Source organism: Sabethes cyaneus, chromosome 2 (assembly GCF_943734655.1).
Source record: "Sabethes cyaneus chromosome 2, idSabCyanKW18_F2, whole genome shotgun sequence".
NCBI classification, from domain to species: domain Eukaryota; kingdom Metazoa; phylum Arthropoda; class Insecta; order Diptera; family Culicidae; genus Sabethes; species Sabethes cyaneus.
Genome location: NC_071354.1, coordinates 211,189,706 through 211,207,960, shown reverse-complemented (window position 1 = coordinate 211,207,960; position 18,255 = coordinate 211,189,706). Strand labels below are relative to the sequence as shown.

The window sequence follows — 18,255 nt, the reverse complement described above, 5'->3', positions numbered from 1 at the left end:
TTTGTGCTTCTTTGGACAAACCAGAACAGTGACTATCTGCTCAGAACTATTTACCCTGCAGGCATACGGTGGGCGTGATATGCATTAGGAAATACTCTAGAATGCTAGCGTCAACTTAATCTTCGAATTGCACAATAAAGCGAAATGCTTAAATCTTTGACATCCATTGCAGTTTAATTCGCTTCTTCAATTCTCTCGGACACATCGGTTCATGGATCCGGTGTGAAACTGTTATTCTCAAAACACGGCTAACGATTCAACGATTCAATTTGTCACCCTTTTGCGGTTGCCTAAATCTACTACACCGAGAGCGTTGCTGTCACGGACGGAATGGTGGTTGGCACCACTTTCCATTCCCACAGGGACACCGGACGGTCGACCAGCGTGGACACAACTGTGCTAACAGTGAAAGGTGCAAGCAGGACACCCCGGACACCTCGGACTATAACCGCAGCACCCGCGCACCCGAGCCAGGATGAAGAGGTCCGGGTCGACGAATATGATAACGTGAAATCCGCCAGCTCGCCTCGCCCCGTCTGGACTGTGTGGCCGGAGACGACGGGATGGTATCATTTCCTTCGAAGCTTTTGCGGCTGCAGTGCAGTGCCGCTTCGCTGCTTCGGTAACTCGGTTAGAGGGAAAAAACTTTACGGCAACCGAGTCATCCGCTAGACGTTTTGTTTTGTGTTTCCGTGATGATGGTGTGATAAATATTCCATTCGATGCAGCACCAGCAGCGCTCAGGTGAAGCAAAAGTATATGGCCTGAACTGTACCTGAAACTGACAGTTTGAATTCGGTGATTTCCCGCCCTTTTTTGTCGCAGATTCGGATGGCTAATACGACGGCAAAACCTCGGCGTTAATTTATGGTGGGTCGAAAGGACCGCGAATTTCATGGTGCGTGTAACCTGCTGTGATTTTTTTCTCTACCCCACACAGCTGACCTGCGCTGCGAGCTAATGCGAGCAATCCTCTTAGCTTGCAAAGCTGCCAGCCTTCGGTCAGCTTCGTTCTGGTTGAGAATAAAATTAAAAGTTTTATTTTTAAAAGGTAAATTATCTACCCTATGGAGATTTCGGCCGGCTGCGCAACATAATAATTAATCAAATTAGAATATTCAATCCCGCAAAGAGAATAATTAGCTTCATTAACATTTTAGCGGGAAATTTTTAGCACCGGTTAAAATTTCCATGATCGTACCCATTTCATAATTGGACTGGGCATCATCACCGAGGAACGTAAGCAGCGTTTGAAAGTAGGAATAATGTGATTCACCTGCACCTGGTAGTAACTCGTCGTTCACATCCATCCAAATTTTGGGTTTGATTTCAACTAAACTGTTCATTTCGAGTGTTTTTATGTTAATTTGGCACTGTAATTATTTGCTCTGAGTTCTTAAGGTCAGAAAACTAAACCTTTATAAAAATTGGATGAACACTCTGATTAGATTAACGTTAATGGAGGTGCCTGGTAATACTTAAAATTAAAAATGAAATCACGTAGATTACTTTCTTTAATATTTATCGGTAATGTGTCTCAGTTAAACAACGATCGAACTGAACGCACCTTCCAACTAATGTCGCCCCAAGGCAAGCATAATAGGTCCTAGCAGCAGTCATCAGTTCCACTAAGTTAGCTTTCGTTTACGAAGAAATTTTCCGGGCATAATGTCCTCCGGGTGCGGTGGGTGTAATACTTGCTTCACATTTTACGATTATGAAGCACGGCAAACCGGTCGTTCGTTCCGATAGATTGAAACCTGAAACGGACCACAGGTGGTTCGGGAAAGCATTTTCGTTCGGATTGTTATTTCGGGATTAAAGTTCAAGAATTCCATATCATTTGCCAGCCTATCGGAGTAGTGTACAACTGTACTGCACTCGAATGCGGAGAACCGGCAGATAAAACGTGAATTATGCCATGCCTTATTGGCTATATTGGCTCCATGTTCCATCCCGTTGAAAGGAGGTGCCTGTGCAAGTCAGATGCACGAATGTAAGAAATCAATACGAATACATACTTAGGTACGTAGGAGGATTGCCATCTCATCATGCGGCAGTAAAGTATATACAATACGGCTGCTACGATACCGCTTTCGAAGGAACGGAATTCCAATTCCTCTCTTTGTTAGCCCAACTGGGTCTTTCTTGTGGCACAGGATGCTTCAGCAGATGCTTCAACCGGCACGAGTGGAACGAAAACTATGACATCTGACATGTATGGGGGGAGGGAGGTGTGGGTAGCAAGTAACAACGAATCATAAGGATGGTTACGCTGGCTGCTGTCGTTGAGCTTTTCCTTTGTTTGAAAACTTTTTCAAGTGACATTACGTAGGTTTCACAGTGCTCAGTTATTGCACTACCTACTACTGGAGGAAAAGTCACACTGAAAAGCTGAGAAACTTTTCCGAATATTGGTATATTGAGCAGAACGTGAACCTTCACTCTAGCAACAAAGTGAACCATTTCAATCAGTTGGATATTGTACCACTTTGGTTAGTTCCAATAAGCCATATCTGAAGTATTACGAACATTCTTGTTTGTACAGTTGCTTATTAGCCACGAATGACTGTTCGCCAGTAAGCAAAACCAATTCACTTGGGGAACGAAATACTTACAGGTAGAGCAGAATCAAGTGGATTCAAGTAAATTGCTGTGATTTGACACAACTGATGTTCAACTGTAGCATTGTTGAGGAGAATTTTGTACTAAGATTCGATAGATCAACCGAAAATTATTAAAGTCAACTCGTTAAATATCTTGAATTGTGGCACACAGTTCGTCCCATTGATGCTCACACACTGGTTAAAATCAAAGTTTAAATCAAAGAGTAGCTCAAGTATTTCTCTTTCTTGACTAAGGAGGGATTCAAACTTCTATCAGAACATGCTTCTTTTGCAAGAAATACACATTTTGTGTTTTAGTTGCCTGGGTAACTCTAATGTTTGATTGAAATTTGTATTTCATTTGTACGAGAGCTCCCCCCTTCCGGGGGCAGAGGTCTCTAACTATCATATGAACTTGAAGAAGTATAATTTCTATAACAAACGGGACATGGACACTAAATTAGGTACGAAGTTTTACACAAACTCACACGTTTTGCTCTTTTTGTATTCCGTTTTTTTATTCCCGTTTTTCAACTCTCTATTCCGTTTTTTCTTCTTTTTTGTACAGTTTTCTTGGTTTTCGCTTTCACTTTCCTTCCTTTTTTTATCTCTTGTGATCTCGTTTTTGCTTTTTTCCGTCCCGTGTTTTCAGTTTCATTATTCCGTTTTTCTTGGTATTCTGTCCCATTTTTTCCTATTTTGAGTCTTGATTTTGCTCACGGTTTTTGTTATTGTCTTTCCCGGTTTTCGTTTTTTCTGTTCCATTTTTCATTTTTTTCTTTTCCAGTTTTCGTCTATTACACCTCCTTTTATCCTTCAAACTTCTCGTTTCTCTTTTTCATCTATTTCGTTTGCCAGTTTTTGATGTCCCATTTTTTCACCTTTTTTATCACGTTTATTGTTTTGGCTTCCTTTTTGCCCTGTCCTGTACGGTTATCCTTTTAAATATTTCGTTTTTTTCGTTTGTTTTCCTTCTGTTTTAACTTTTACTTAAGACCGATTTTGCTGTTTTGCTGTCCCGTCTTCCTCCTTTTAAATAGCCTCCCAGTTGGCTTCGAGGTATGACGCTGGCCTAATAAGCCAGTTGTCGTATATTCGAATCTCGGCTGGGAGAGGCTGTTAGAGTCAATAGGATCGTAGCAACTGGAATGTAACAACTAGGCTTTGCTTTGCTTTTCCTCCTTTTAAATCCCATTTGTTATCCTTCGTTTTCTGTTTTCTTCATTTTTTCCATTAATTTTCGTTTATGCTCTTTTCTTTCTCTTTCTTCTCTTGTATCATTTGGTTTTTTTTCTTTGTTTCTGTCCGCTGTTCCCTTTTTCTTTGTTGCCTTTCTCATCTTTCCTGTTCCGTTTTTCGACCTTTTCCGTAGTATTGGTTTTCTTCGGTTCTATTTTTCGTATTTTTTTCTTACGTTTTTCCTTGTTTTCAAGCCCGTTTTTCAGTCTTTTTTGTCACGTTTATTCTGTTTAAGTTATTTTTTTCCTTTCCCTCTCCGACTTTTCTTTTTAATCTCGCATATTTTGTTTGATTGATCTCTTGCCGTTTTACCTTTTTCTTCAGGCAGATTTTCCTGATTTTCTTTCCTTTTTTCGGTTTTTGGCCCATTTCCTCCCTTTGTATCTCTCTTTTGACGTTGTTTCCATTTTCCTCATTTCCTCTGTCGGTTTTCGTTTCTTCTTCTCGTTTCTCGTTTTTTTCTCGTCTCTTATTTTCTCTCGTTTTTTCAGTCTGCTATTCCTATCCCGTTTTTCGACCTTTTCCAGAGTCCTAGGTTTCTTCTGAAAAACATGCTCACTCAAAAATAAGTTACTGTACACAAAATCGTAAATATTTTCAGAGAAAAAGTTTATAAAAAGGTTTACAAGTTAATTTTTTTTCATTTACAAGACAATTTTTCTGAATGTTTACTCTCCGTTACACCATTTTTGCTAACGGGGAAGGTGTAATACTATATTGTAGCATTCTCCTGCAATAAGATATTTTTCTGTTTCTCTCTCAAAATGTTCTTGTAGGCTTTAAATTAAGGCCACATTGAGCCTAGAAACACTTGAAACGTATTCTGGGTCAGAATCACTCTTTATTGCTTCTCTATGACAATACGAAGAACCTGCCGCTAAAACAAGTAACACTTTCACACCGTTTTTCGTATTTCGTCTTTCGTTTCTTCTCGTTTTCAGGTCCTTCTTTCCTCTTTTCTTGTGTTGTTTTTTGTCAATTTTTGCCTAGATATTTTTTTTTCTTTTTTCTGTCCCGAGTTTCTTTTATTGTTCGTTTCTTAACTCCTTTTCTATTCCGCTTTTCGTCTGCTCCTCTTTCCCCTTATTATATTGTTCTGCTTTACCTCCTTTTCTGTCCCGTTTTGTTTTTCTCTTGCGTTTCATCCCTTTTATTTTTCGTTTCAATTTCTTACCCATTTTTTTATTCCTTTTTTTCCTTTTTTGTTCTGCTTTCTCCTTTTACATCCTGTTTTCTCTTTTGTCGCACTTTGCTGCCTCTCTGTTCAGTTTATCATTATTTTACACCTTTTCTTTTTGATTTTTCCTTCTTTTGTCCGATTTTTCTCTTTAATTCTTTTTCATCTTTTTCTGTGCAGTTTCTTCGTTTTTTGCCTCGTTTTCTCTCGTTTTCTCTCGTTTTCATTCCCGTTTTCTTCTTTTTTTGCACTCTGTTTTCACTTTTTAGTTGCCACTTTCTTTCCTATTCTGTCACGTTTTGGTTTTTGTTTTTTTTTTTCATTCCAATTTTTCTTCTTTTGCTCTCGCGCGTTTTTTCATTTTTCTATTCCATTTGTCCAGTTTTTTTTCACGTTTTCTTTAGTGTTCGTTTTCGTTGTTTCTCCTTTTGTCTCATTTTTCTATTTCAGTTTCTTTTTCTGGAAAGCAGCGTAAAACGGACTACTTCTATATATATATATATATATATATATATATATATATATCGGTATTGAATATGCTATACATCCCAAGTAATAATTTCTGTTGTGACGCCGCCTACAAGGTACTCTCCCAGATCCTGTTATGCCGGCTGTCACCGATAGCACAAGGTTTCGTAGGGAATTATCAGGCGGGTTTCATGGGGGCTCGCGCAACTACGGACCAAATTTTTACTATCCGACAGATCTTGCAGAAATGTCGGGAGTACAACGTGCCCACGCATCACATTTTTATTGATTTCAAAGCAGCATACGATACAGTCGATCGAGACAAGCTATGGCAGATAATGCACGAATACGGTTTTCCGGACAAACTGATGCGGCTGATCAGAGCTACATTGGATCGAGTGATGTGTTTCGTACGCATCTCTGGGACTCTCTCGAGTCCCTTCGAGTCGCGACGAGGGTTGAGACAAGGTGACGGTCTATCCTGCATGCTGTTCAACATCGCTCTTGAGGGGGTGATCCGACGAGCGGGCATCGAAACGAGAGGCATGATTTTTATCAAGGCTAGCCAACTTCTAGGCTTTGCAGATGACTTCGATATCATTGCCAGGAACTCTGCGACGGCGGAGGCAATCTACGCCAGACAGAAAGCGGAGTCTAGGAGAATTGGGCTAAAAATAAATACGTCGAAGACCAAATGCATGAAAGGAAGAGGCTCAAAGGAAACAAATGCGCGCCTCCCACGGACGGTAACCGTTGACGGCGACAAACTAGAAGTAGTAGAGGAGTTCGTGTATTTGGGATCGCTGGTGACCGCGGACAACAACACTAGGAGTTCCAGCGGCGCATCCAAGCGGGAAATCGGGCCTACTTTGCCCTTCGTAAAACGCTACGATCAGGAAGCATACGCCGCCGCACGAAGCTAACAATGTACAAAACCATTATTAGATCGGTAGTTATTTATGGACTTGAAGCCGTGACGCTGCTTACGGAGGACATACGCGCCCTTGCCGTGTTTGAGCGGAAAGTGCTGAGGACGATATTTGGCGGAGTACAAACTGGAAGCGGAGAGTGGCGGAGGCGTATGAATCACGAGCTACAGGCACTGCTTGGGGAGACTCCCATCGTACATCTAGCGAAATTTAGCAGGCTACGGTGGACCGGACACGTCGTAAGGATGCCGGACGACAGTGTGACGAAAATAGTCCTCTTCAACAACCCCACCGGCACCAGGAACAGGGGGGCCCAACGTGCACGATGGCTCGACCAGGTCGAAAGCGATTTGCGACTTCTGAGACGACTAGGAAATTGGCGACGAGTGGCCCAAGACCGAGTTGAATGGAGACGAGTGCTTGAAACAGCACGAGCCACCCCAGCTCTATGCTGCTGAAGAAGAAGAAGAAGATGGCGTTTAAGACCAAAATTGGTTTTGAATGCTGCAATAAGAATACAATAAAACTCACATTGTTGCTTGGGATATTCATTATGTGAGTATGCTAAGAAAATGAACTTCAGAATTCAAAACTCAAAATTTACTACAAAGTTCGTTGGAAATTAAACCTGAAATTGAACCTGAAACTGGACTTCAAACCGGATTTGGAGTTCGGACAAGAAAATAAATACGGAAACTTTTCAATTATCATTTGAGATTGGACTTGAAATCGCACTAAAAACTGAACGTGAAACATGACATGGAAGTGAACTTGAAATTGAACTGTAGTTGGATTTGAAATTAGACTGGATGTTACTGAGCTTGAATTCAGATTAATTTGAGCTTGCAGCATTACTTCGATTTAAACTGAAAATTAGATTCAAAACCGCATTTGAAATTGGACACGAAATTTGGCCTAAATTTGATTTGAAATGAGATTTGAAATTACATTTAAAAATAGTCTTGAAATTAGAATTAAATTGAACTTAAAATGGGATTGAAATTAAGCTAACTTAAAATTGAAATTAAACCAAATTTGCAATTCCACTTGAAATCGGACAAGGAATTAAATTTGAAACTGAACTGGAGTTGGATTTAATATTGGCCTTGAATTTTGTTTAATTTTAGCCGAAAATTTTTCTACAGTTTGAAGTAGAAATTATACTTGAAATTGGATTTGAATTTGAACTTAAAAGGGGATTTAAGTTGGGTTTGAAGCTGAACTTGGAGTTCCACATGAAATCAGGCGCAATAGTTTGCTATAAAGGGTGAGTAGTAAAAAGTATCAGTAAAGTTAATGGCTACAGTACAGAGGCTTGCATAAATTTTAATTTTGAGTGTATTTCGAGTTAGGTATATCCATAACATATGTCTTAAATTAATTCAAACCTTTCTCCTTTTGCTTTAAATAGCAGTCGCAATCGTTGTTGAAAATCGTTACAGTTGGCACGCACGATATCCTAAGGCATTTCCTTCCAAATCTTTCCCAATCCAAACGTATCTTGAAAGTATCCACAGTCAATCCTTTGATGTTCCCTATTTTACCTAGCAAGTAACCAAATGCATAGAAGTCGAGAGGAAAAAACAAAATCCGCAAAAAACCAAGCCTGTGTAGCTTTAGCCTGGTGAGATGGTGCAGAATCTTGTTGGAAGCAGTATGGTGCATTCGTATATATTTTTGACGATGGAAAACAAATGGTTCTTCAAAACATTATCGATATAATATTTAATGTTGATTTTAACACCAGGTTGAACAGCAATGGAACCTGCAAATTTTTGGAGAAACATCCTCATACCATCACCATGGAAACGTGCTGAAACCTTTGAACTGCCAGTTTGTCCCAAGGAATATCAAAAAGATGTGCTGCGTATATCCGATCATTTAATTTGTTCGTCCGAACACAGAGCTTGCCAATCACCGTGGTGCTTTCAACTTTCTCTTCAACTTTAACAATCTTTCAACTCTTGCAACCTTCTGCTGTTCAGTCAAACCGTGCACTCGTTGTTTTCTGCATGGAATCAATCGAAGATCATCGTTGAATATATTCTTCAAATCTCTGATTAACCCATTTTAATTTAAACACGTTCAAAAAGCACTCATAGTTGTTTATACTCACCCTGTACATGAAATCTGATAATAAAAAAAATAAAAAATAAAATAAAATGTAAATTTTTTCTTCAAACAGAACTTTGAAGCTGATTTAAAATTAGACATGAACTTGGTCTAGAAATCGAATATGAAGGTCAACCCCCAGCTCTGGGCACGCCAGTGATATTAACCTCAACATAAAATTATAATCATATTGTTCTTCTTCTCAAATATTATAAAGTGGTAAATGCATTCTGCAAATATTATTTGCAAACAAAATTTAAAATGATCTGTATATAAAGTACCCGCTAATAAATATTCATAACCTGTGTTTACCTTTTGAAGCATTAATCGTACTATTTTGACATTCACCGAAAAAAATAAAACATTTGACGATCCAACTACAGCTTTCGTATATTTTTCTCGAACAACTGCAGACTTCTTCTGCATATTTCCTCCTAGCTTTGAAGAGACACCGAAAACAGCAAGCTCTCGTAAGACGTCGATGCTCGAAAAGCAGAACTACTCGCACGAACCTACGCGCCGTCGAACGACCAAGACGTCGACGACGGTCAGAGTCAGAGCCAGACAGCTTGAGCTTAGATCATTATCGTGAAGAAACAGCAAATTTTCTCCCATTTCATTTCAAGCACACGAACAAGCATAAAGGAAAGCTTTTCCACTTATTTCTGGAAAGCAATGACTACTGGCTGGCACCATTTCGTGTTTTTCCCTGTCAGTGGATTCGTAATTTCGAATGTCTTCTGCTACTGCTGCTGCTGCTGCTTCTGCCGGCTGGACGTCAGGCAGTTCCGTTCCGATTCCAGACAGATATGAAAAGCAGCAGTTTTACATTGCCCTAGATTGCATCCACTTGTTTCGAAATTGGATGGTAATCTAACGATAGAAACGATAAGAGGGAAATTAGTTAAAGCCTCATTAGTGAGATGCTGAAATGATTCCTTCGAGTGCTTGCGCTAAGTGACTTTCGGACAGTCGAACCCGGTCGATGAAGTCGCTTGGTTTCTTCCTTCCTCAATCCAATCTGTTGGGCTTGGATTGCTCCGAAGGAACCGGCGCGACGCGGTGATCAGAAGAAGCACGGCGGAAGCGTTTAGCTTGATGCGGAAAGTTGAAGAATCGTGACACTGCTGCCTCGAGGGTGAAATGAAAGTTAACGGAAGCACAGCGTCTTGGCCTCAACTTGGGCTGTGTAAAATTTTGTTAAGACAATCTTTCTAGGTTTTGAAGTCGCTTGTATAAAAGAAATAAAAAAATGCAAACAAGTAGAATATTTATTTAATGTTTTCAATTTTTTTGCAAAATACTTGTATGATTTGCGTCTACGTTTGCAACTATTTCCACATGGAGTCAAATTGTCCAGGTAGCGAAATAATCAACAAAATCAACAAATATTTAGACGCACCGGTATCACACAGCTCGAAAACAAAAAGTTTAATTAAAATTTCTAAATTGATATACATCGCCACGCTGAACGTCAAGCTGGATGAAACGAGATGTTGATACTTGGTATATACAAAGTTCCCACTTTATACTTTGTACCGGCACAGATACAAGTCAATACAACATTCGGAGCTGCTCTGCGAAGCTCTCTGGAGCTTTCATTTACTTTTCGCCACGCTCTGTAGTGCTCTTATGGTGAATAAAATTCGAAATGTCTTTCCACGATGCCAGCCCCAGCAAGTGAGTGACTGACTTTTTATGGAGACCGTCTGTCTCGCAGCTCATAGCTCGTCGCTCGTAGCTTTGTTTACCTTCGAGTAGGTGCTTGTGTTTCAGGAAATAATGACTTTCACTTTGTAATTATATTTACACTGGAGTTGGAGGTAAGCAATCACAATTGAATGTTGATTAACTCTTGTTACGAGTTTCCTGGAGCGGCAACCTTGTTGCAGGTTGGGTTTGAAACATTGCAGATCAGTGCCTTTATTTTTTCAACTTTGAGACAATTTTACGATAGCTAAAAGTTAAAAGTGCTTTTTTGAAAAATACATTTATTATCCACTCAAACACTTGTTGGTTAATTCAAATCATTAATGGTTTCAACTAATTGTGTTGGTAACTAGATATTTTTTATTTCATTTATGTTTCCAATTCCATATATTTAATTTAATTTTTTTTCACTCATTCCAATCTCAGTTTTTCTACAATTAACAAAAATACTATGCGTTTCCATTGAATAACTGAAACATAATTGAACAAGTTTACAAAGCATTTTGCGACTCCATTGAATCACTGAAATTTTAGGGGACATGCACGTCTAAAAATTATCACGATTTTTTAATTTCAGATTCTATAGACTTATCCGCTTATTTTGATATTAATTTTTTAATGATCCGATCACGTCCGTAACCTTCAGGCCATTGCAAATTATTTTTAAAGTTTTTGTCCCCCGCCCTTCAAATTTGGCTCTAAAAATCGGGGGGCAAATATATGTATAAAATCAATTATCTGTGGGTTTTATAGCCTGAAGAATTCGAAAAAAGCGTGTATGGAGCTTCTAGCACGAAACAAAAATGGACGTACAAAAAATGTAATTTTCAAAAATTTTTTTTTCGATTTTGACTCTATTTTGGAAGATTTTCGCATGGAAAATAATAACGTACATATATCAAAAGCAAGAATAAATTTGAGTTTCACGATTAAACTTCAAGTAAAAATTCCTTAAACTCTTAATTTTTTTGTGTGATTAAAAAAATTCCGTTTTTTTTTTCGCCCCCGCACCTTCAGTGGTGTAGCATCGGAAGGACAAAAGCTTAAAAAATGTTTGTAATGGCCTTAATATTTTTTCGCCAAATTTGGGAATTTTCCCGAAAAGCTTTTTCATAATTCCTACAGATCATGGCCATATGTCACATGGTCTGGGAGTTCAGTGTTCCATGGAAGACCGTGTTTTTAGATGTTTTTTTCAAATTTTCGAAATCTGTTTGAAACATGTGGTTTTTTTTTAAACAATTCATCGATTGTAGTTACTCTGCTTCGGTTGCGAGCCATGGCACGCGCTATCCGGAACCGGCTCATATTAGGGCCGAATTATAACAGAAATATCTAGCTAGAATAAAAGGGGTCCAAGATTACTCCCCTGTGGAACGTCCGAAACATTCGTAAACACTTCTGAGCAAGAAGCTCCGATTTTAACGCAAAGTGATCGGTTTATCAAATAGAATCTGAATCAGACGATTAAGAATCTACAGGCTCGAAGTTTCTTTAGTTTGCTTAACAGAACTCCGTGATCCACTCGATCAAAAGCTGTCTTGAGATCAGAGGAGATAGCTGAGCAGTTGGAGCAGTTGTGACTAGATTCGGCTGGACAATAGAAGCTGCGTGGGAAGATTACAATGCGGCTTTCTGCCGCAACAGTAGGTGATGCCTCTGTAATTCCGAACGTCTCTTATGTTACATTTTTTGTGAACATGGAACATAAATGAAGATTTCCACAGTTCAGAAAATTTGCTCTCTTGCTGTTCCGGCGGTTACGGAACAAATAAAATGTCCACTGACTCTTTTTAGCAACTTTCTTTTATTTCCCAAGGAAGCAGCTTTAAGCTGTAAAACATAGTTTAAGTTTAGAAATTAGTTTTAGGTTATTTTAACATTTAGGTTAACTTACAATTTTCAGTGACACAATTGTAACCGCATGTTTTAGGTTTAGGATTTAATTTGTAACTGTAACTGTTGTTTGCATGTTAGTTTTAGCGAATTTCTAATTTAATTAATACTCACTACTTTAGCTGTAAATAGGATTCATAAATTGTAATTTTAATGCATGTTTAACTAGTTTTTAGGATAATATTAAGTAGAATAATGAAGTGTGCGTCCGATGAAACCATTAACGTAACTGCTCAATTCTGATAGATTTCCGCTCTATCATGATGACAACTGTCCACTGACGCTTTGCCTCAAGCGAAGCGACGCGTCGACCTCATCGGCCAACATCGTTGCTGTGAGGCAGGGTTTCTAGCCGCAACACTTGCAGTGATCTTCTAAATTTCCTAAGTGGAGCAAGCAACACCTCCGAGCACAACTTCAGATATGTATGACCTTGAAACTCTTCGTTAATTTTCACTAATTAGTGATTTTAAAATAAAGTTATAATAGAACCCACATAATTGCTACATCTATTATGAGTCGATCGGTATCTAAACCATGAAAATCCATTTATAATTGGCCGAGCTATTAGCGTTCAAAATCTTTCATATTTGAATTTCATACGTGAAATTTGCTTTTTTTGATTTTTCGGAATGACACTCTATCCCAAACTTTGTCGTAAGACGTAGTCTTACGTTATGAATTACAAGGTATAGAACCCTAAGGGTTGTACGAAATGGTGATTTTCGTTTTCTCTAAGTGCAACCCAGTATAGTAAACAAAGACATAGTCCTACGGTTCCTACAAACACTACATGTGCATGGAAGAAATCTTCACATTATGCTCCCCGTCTGTTTGCTGTTTACACTCTTCAATATGAACACAAAGCGGGAGAACGACCGTTGGATTCTCTTGAGAGGTCACGTGGATTGTAAGTTGCAGTGTCGCGAGCGGCAGATTGACTGGATTCAAAAAACAGTCAAATGATCGTCAAAAGCGCAAGTTGAATGCGAAAAGCGTACGTATTCACACAGTCACAGTCAGTTTACGATCTCTTTTCAAGCCCTGGCCTTGATCCCTGATCGTAGCAGTATGGAGAGGTACACGTATTAGCGCTAACAGGCCGGACAGACGTTTGAAATGGATTTTTTAGTAAAACACAATTCGGTACTAAAGAATACTGGTGAGGCTGCTCCATTTGACTGTTAAAATTTCATACTTCATATTCATGCTTTTTTTTCTTTATTTTTGAGCTTTTCACCTGTGGGCTGATTCATCTTGTTTTAAACGCATATTTACAATACTTACATTATGTGACAAATATAAGGGAGCGTAACAATACAGGGGCATCATATCAGTGGAAGACTGGAGGACGGTGTAAGCAGTCAACCGCAATCACTACACAGTGGGCCAAACAGCGAAATATGTGATCGTGTGATATTGCACCAAAACGTGAAGTTTTTCGCATGTAGTGTCTTTAGGAACATTTCTTGGTATAACAAGCCCCTTCTTGTGAGAGAAATCTTTGGGCGATTAATTTCCTTAAAAGTGAGATACGAAATGGTTTTTCTCGTATATTCGAGATACAGGTATGGTACTCTCAGCAAAGTTGTAGTAAATATTAATACAAACAACTTTGTTAAAGACACCATACTTGTATCTCTTCATGGAAATTATCTATGAAGCGTTATTCGCGGACAAACCCTTTAAAACAGTTTTTAACCCCGACTTATTCTGGTCAATTTTTACGTGTTCATAGTGTTCTAGAAAGTTGTTTATCTTGCTAAAATCAACGTTTTTGTAGAACATTATTGTATGTTATTTTTTAAAGTTTCGGAGTTTCGGAGAGCTTTTTTGTGAAAAATAGTACTTTTTTGAGCTTAAATATTTCCCAAGGTGGCAAATGGTGGTAGATCAAACAACTTCTATTTAAAAGTACAACAAAAAACCTGTAAAAGTATGTGTCAATTGACTATATCTGTTTGTATCCTCAAAAGTTACAGTTGTTTTAAAAATACATCTCAGTCATGTTTACAGAACAATTAAGCTGTACTTCGGATGCAACAAACGCCATTTTGTTTACGTTGACAATCTCTTTCTAACAAGTTATGTTACCAGCAATTTTTTTGCCTATTTTCGAGTTAAAAATGAATGTAGATTTAAAATTGTTTGACGCAATTAATAAGAGAAAAGCTTCCAAATAATTAACTTAAGTTTATTTTGTTCAATTTTGCACTGCTTTCTCCTTTCGCATTTTTCCAAAACAACATTTGATGATGAGTCATCTCACCTACACCTTTTATTTAACTTAATAAACTATATATGACGTACTACTTACTTAGTCATTCCGAGAAAATTCTTTTATGACTCGGCCTTTTGTGACTGTTGTTGAAATTCGGCCATTTGGATTTCGGTCATTCGTGATTCGACCTTTTGTGTTTCGGCCATTCGGTATCAGCCCATTAGGAGTGTGTTCTTTTGAAAAGACATCAATCGAAGGAATTGAACAAAATAGGCATAAGTTAGTTATTTGGAAGCTTTTCCCTTATTAATAGCGTCAAATAATTTTAAGTCTACAGTGGTCACTGTGCACTAGGAGGAAACTCCTAAAGGTCTGAAACAATATATATGTTGTGCTCTTCGAACAAACAGCCCATCACGTGGGTTAGAGCTGGTGCAGGGAAATTGATTCACTAGCATCACTGGACGTAAAACCATTCATTTTACGTAATTTTGTTTTATGCCCACTTTTTTACGTCCGAAATTTGAATTAACATCCTTTTTTTACGATTTTTTTTAAGTCCCCTCAATAGTGGGCGTAAAACGAGATTTGAGTGTAATACATCCTATCATGTATCTTAATGCTGGAAGGAGATTCTAATAACACCGGCAGGCGCACAAGTACATCTGCTTGTGGGTCAGCCCAAACCATTTTGACGTAGGACTGCGAATTTACTATACTGGGACTTGGTAGCACTTTGTGAAAACGAAAATAGAATTGTAACGTTTGAATGAAAGGTTTTAAATGCAAATACCTACTAAACTACTTCACGAAACTGAACAATTTATATGTTGTTGGATAGATAAAATGACCAGCAATTTTATGGAGGGGCTAAGAGAGCAATTTGTAGGAGGACATAAGAGGGGTACTCATATACAGATAAAACACAAATTTCCTCAAAACTCGAGAACTCAAGCAAATGTAACCAAATTTGGCATGTGGGAGTTTCAGGAGGCAGGATTTTTTCTATGGTGTACTGAGACCCCCTCCCCTTTTAAGAGGGATGGGGCTCCCATACAAATGAAGTAAAAATTTCCTCATAACTCAAGAACTAATTAAGCAAATGGAACCAAAATTTGCCATGTGGGGGTTTTTACAGGCAGGATTTTTTTTCTGTGCTGAATTTGGACCTTTGCCTTCTTTAAGAAGGGGGGATCCCATACAAATTAAAAACAACTTTCTTCATAACTCTAGAGCGAATCAAGCAAATGGAACCAAATTTGGCATGTGGGAGTTTTTGGAGGCATAATTCTATTTATGATGGTTTGAGACCCCTCATCCCTGTGGATTCTCATTCAAATAAAACAAATTAGTAAAACCTTCTCGGGGCAAAGGACAGTGAATCGATGCCGCTAACTTACGTGCCTGTTGCCATTCATGTCAAAAGAAAAGGACATTCGAATGGCTCGTCATATTTGCGATGAACGTGCTTTGACTTGAATGTTATTTGTAACCAATGGCCATTTTAAAGGCCAGATTAAAACAGTAATCTGTGGGCTGGTTATTCATTACTATTTCAATCTTTGTGATGCACACAAGTGATTTTTAAAAGAAATCCCTATGTCTCAATGGTTGCAGGCGTTGTACCTATGAACCCCCGTCCACGTATTTTCAAAGCCACCATTGCATTCAATGAAGAATTGAATATGAATATTTCGCTCTTCTCTTTTAAATATTCACTTAAACAATGCATTGGGCAACATTCCCAAAAGTATCTATAATTGAATATCGCCGCTTTGTCGATACTGTTGATATATTGTTCGTGAAGTATCGATGTTAGCTTTATCGATACTATTTAAGGCGGCATTCTGGGATTTGAACATGCTACACAAAAAAGGGATTTATAAAAGTTAACCTATAAAAAACATGTTGAGCAAAGAGAGTGCCTCCAAAACACACACGCAACACATCACTTTCTCCAGTGCAGCTCTGTTTCAAACACGTCACTTTGTTCGGAAGGCCGCACTTGCGCACCACCTGCCGCAGCTGTTCGCGCCCAACTGAATCGTATGCTGCTACGGAATCCACAAAAATATGATGGGTGGCACGCTGTACTCCAGACACCTCTAGAGGACCTGCCGGAGAGTAAAAATTTGTTACGTAGTAGCACGGGCTAAAGCCCACTATTCTACGAACTCTCCTGCCGAGCTCTACAGGCAATCGGTACTTTTCGGTTCTAGCTCTTCACAATCTCTGCTCCACTTCTGCTACTTTCTCCTCCTCAGGATCGTGGTAAACTCATTCTGCGCTCGTCAAAGCCCGTATAAACTCCTCCTCTTGGCAATGGTCAAATTGACGTGAACAGAAATGTCAAAAATAATGTTTGATTTATGAATACGTATTATGCCGCTATTGTGACGTTTAAAAAGCTGGAAAGTCTTTGTTAATGTCGTCAACGCCCATTACTAGTCTGTATGCTCTCTGATCAGTTCTGAATTGCCGAAAATCGCGTATCGTATGCACTTACTGTTCAATAAGCGTCAAACATGTAAGTTGCATTGTTCAAGGTTTTGCATAAGATTCAGTTCCAATAAAGTAAATTTGAGAATTAAGCTACATACCTGAAAAAAAACAGTGCGAGGAAAAAACCTTAAAATACAGCTTCTTTGAGCATTTCTTGGCCTATTTTAGGCCATATTTTTTCAACTGCGTATCCCGCTTTGTCAAAACAGTACCAGGATGAAAGTATCGATTTAGCATAATATCGGCGTCGTATCGATAAAATATTTCAAAATATCGGCCTTCGAGTATAGCGGGTATCGATACGGTACCGCCCAATACTAAATGGCACTCACAGATTCTTATAAAGTTACTTATGCCAGAAATGCAATTTACATTAGTCTTTGAAGTAATGATTTGATACAGTCCTACGTCACCCTTTCGTACAATCCTTAGGACTGTATACCTTGTAGTTTTTATGCTTCTTAAATTTATTTGATAATCAAATTTGGATCTGCTGTAAGTCTACCCACATACACTGGCAACACCTTGAACTACGGGTGGCATTCCTCCCTTCATATATACATACAAACATACATATATACAATAGAAGGAAAAAAAATGAAAGGAACAGGATTACAGATATGGAAATATTTGAAGAAACGATAAGAATTGAATGAATAAGAAATGAAATCAATATTATTATTATTATTATTATTATTATTATTATTATTATTATTATTATTATTATTATTATTATTATTATTATTATTATTATTATTATTATTATTATTATTATTATTATTATTATTATTATTATTATTATTATTATTATTATTATTATTATTATTATTATTATTATTATTATTATTATTATTATTATTATTATTATTATTATTATTATTATTATTATTATTATTATTATTATTATTATTATTATTATTATTATTATTATTATTATTATTATTATTATTATTATTATTATTATTATTATTATTATTATTATTATTATTATTATTATTATTATTATTATTATTATTATTATTATTATTATTATTATTATATTATTATTATTATTATTATTATTATTATTATTATTATTATTATTATTATTATTATTATTATTATTATTATTATTATTATTATTATTATTATTATTATTATTATTATTATTATTATTATTATTATTATTATTATTATTATTATTATTATTATTATTATTATTATTATTATTATTATTATTATTATTATTATTATTATTATTATTATTATTTTATTATTATTATTATTATTATTATTATTATTATTATTATTATTATTATTATTATTATTATTATTATTATTATTATTATTATTATTATTATTATTATTATTATTATTATTATTATTATTATTATTATTATTATTATTATTATTATT

At 37.0% G+C, this 18,255-nt stretch overlaps 1 pseudogene; it reads right to left on the bottom strand.

Annotated features, from left to right (window-relative positions):
• The window catches only part of LOC128736610 (putative uncharacterized protein DDB_G0286901), a 44,002-nt pseudogene that overhangs the window by 1,132 nt on the left and 24,615 nt on the right, over positions 1 to 18,255 (bottom strand).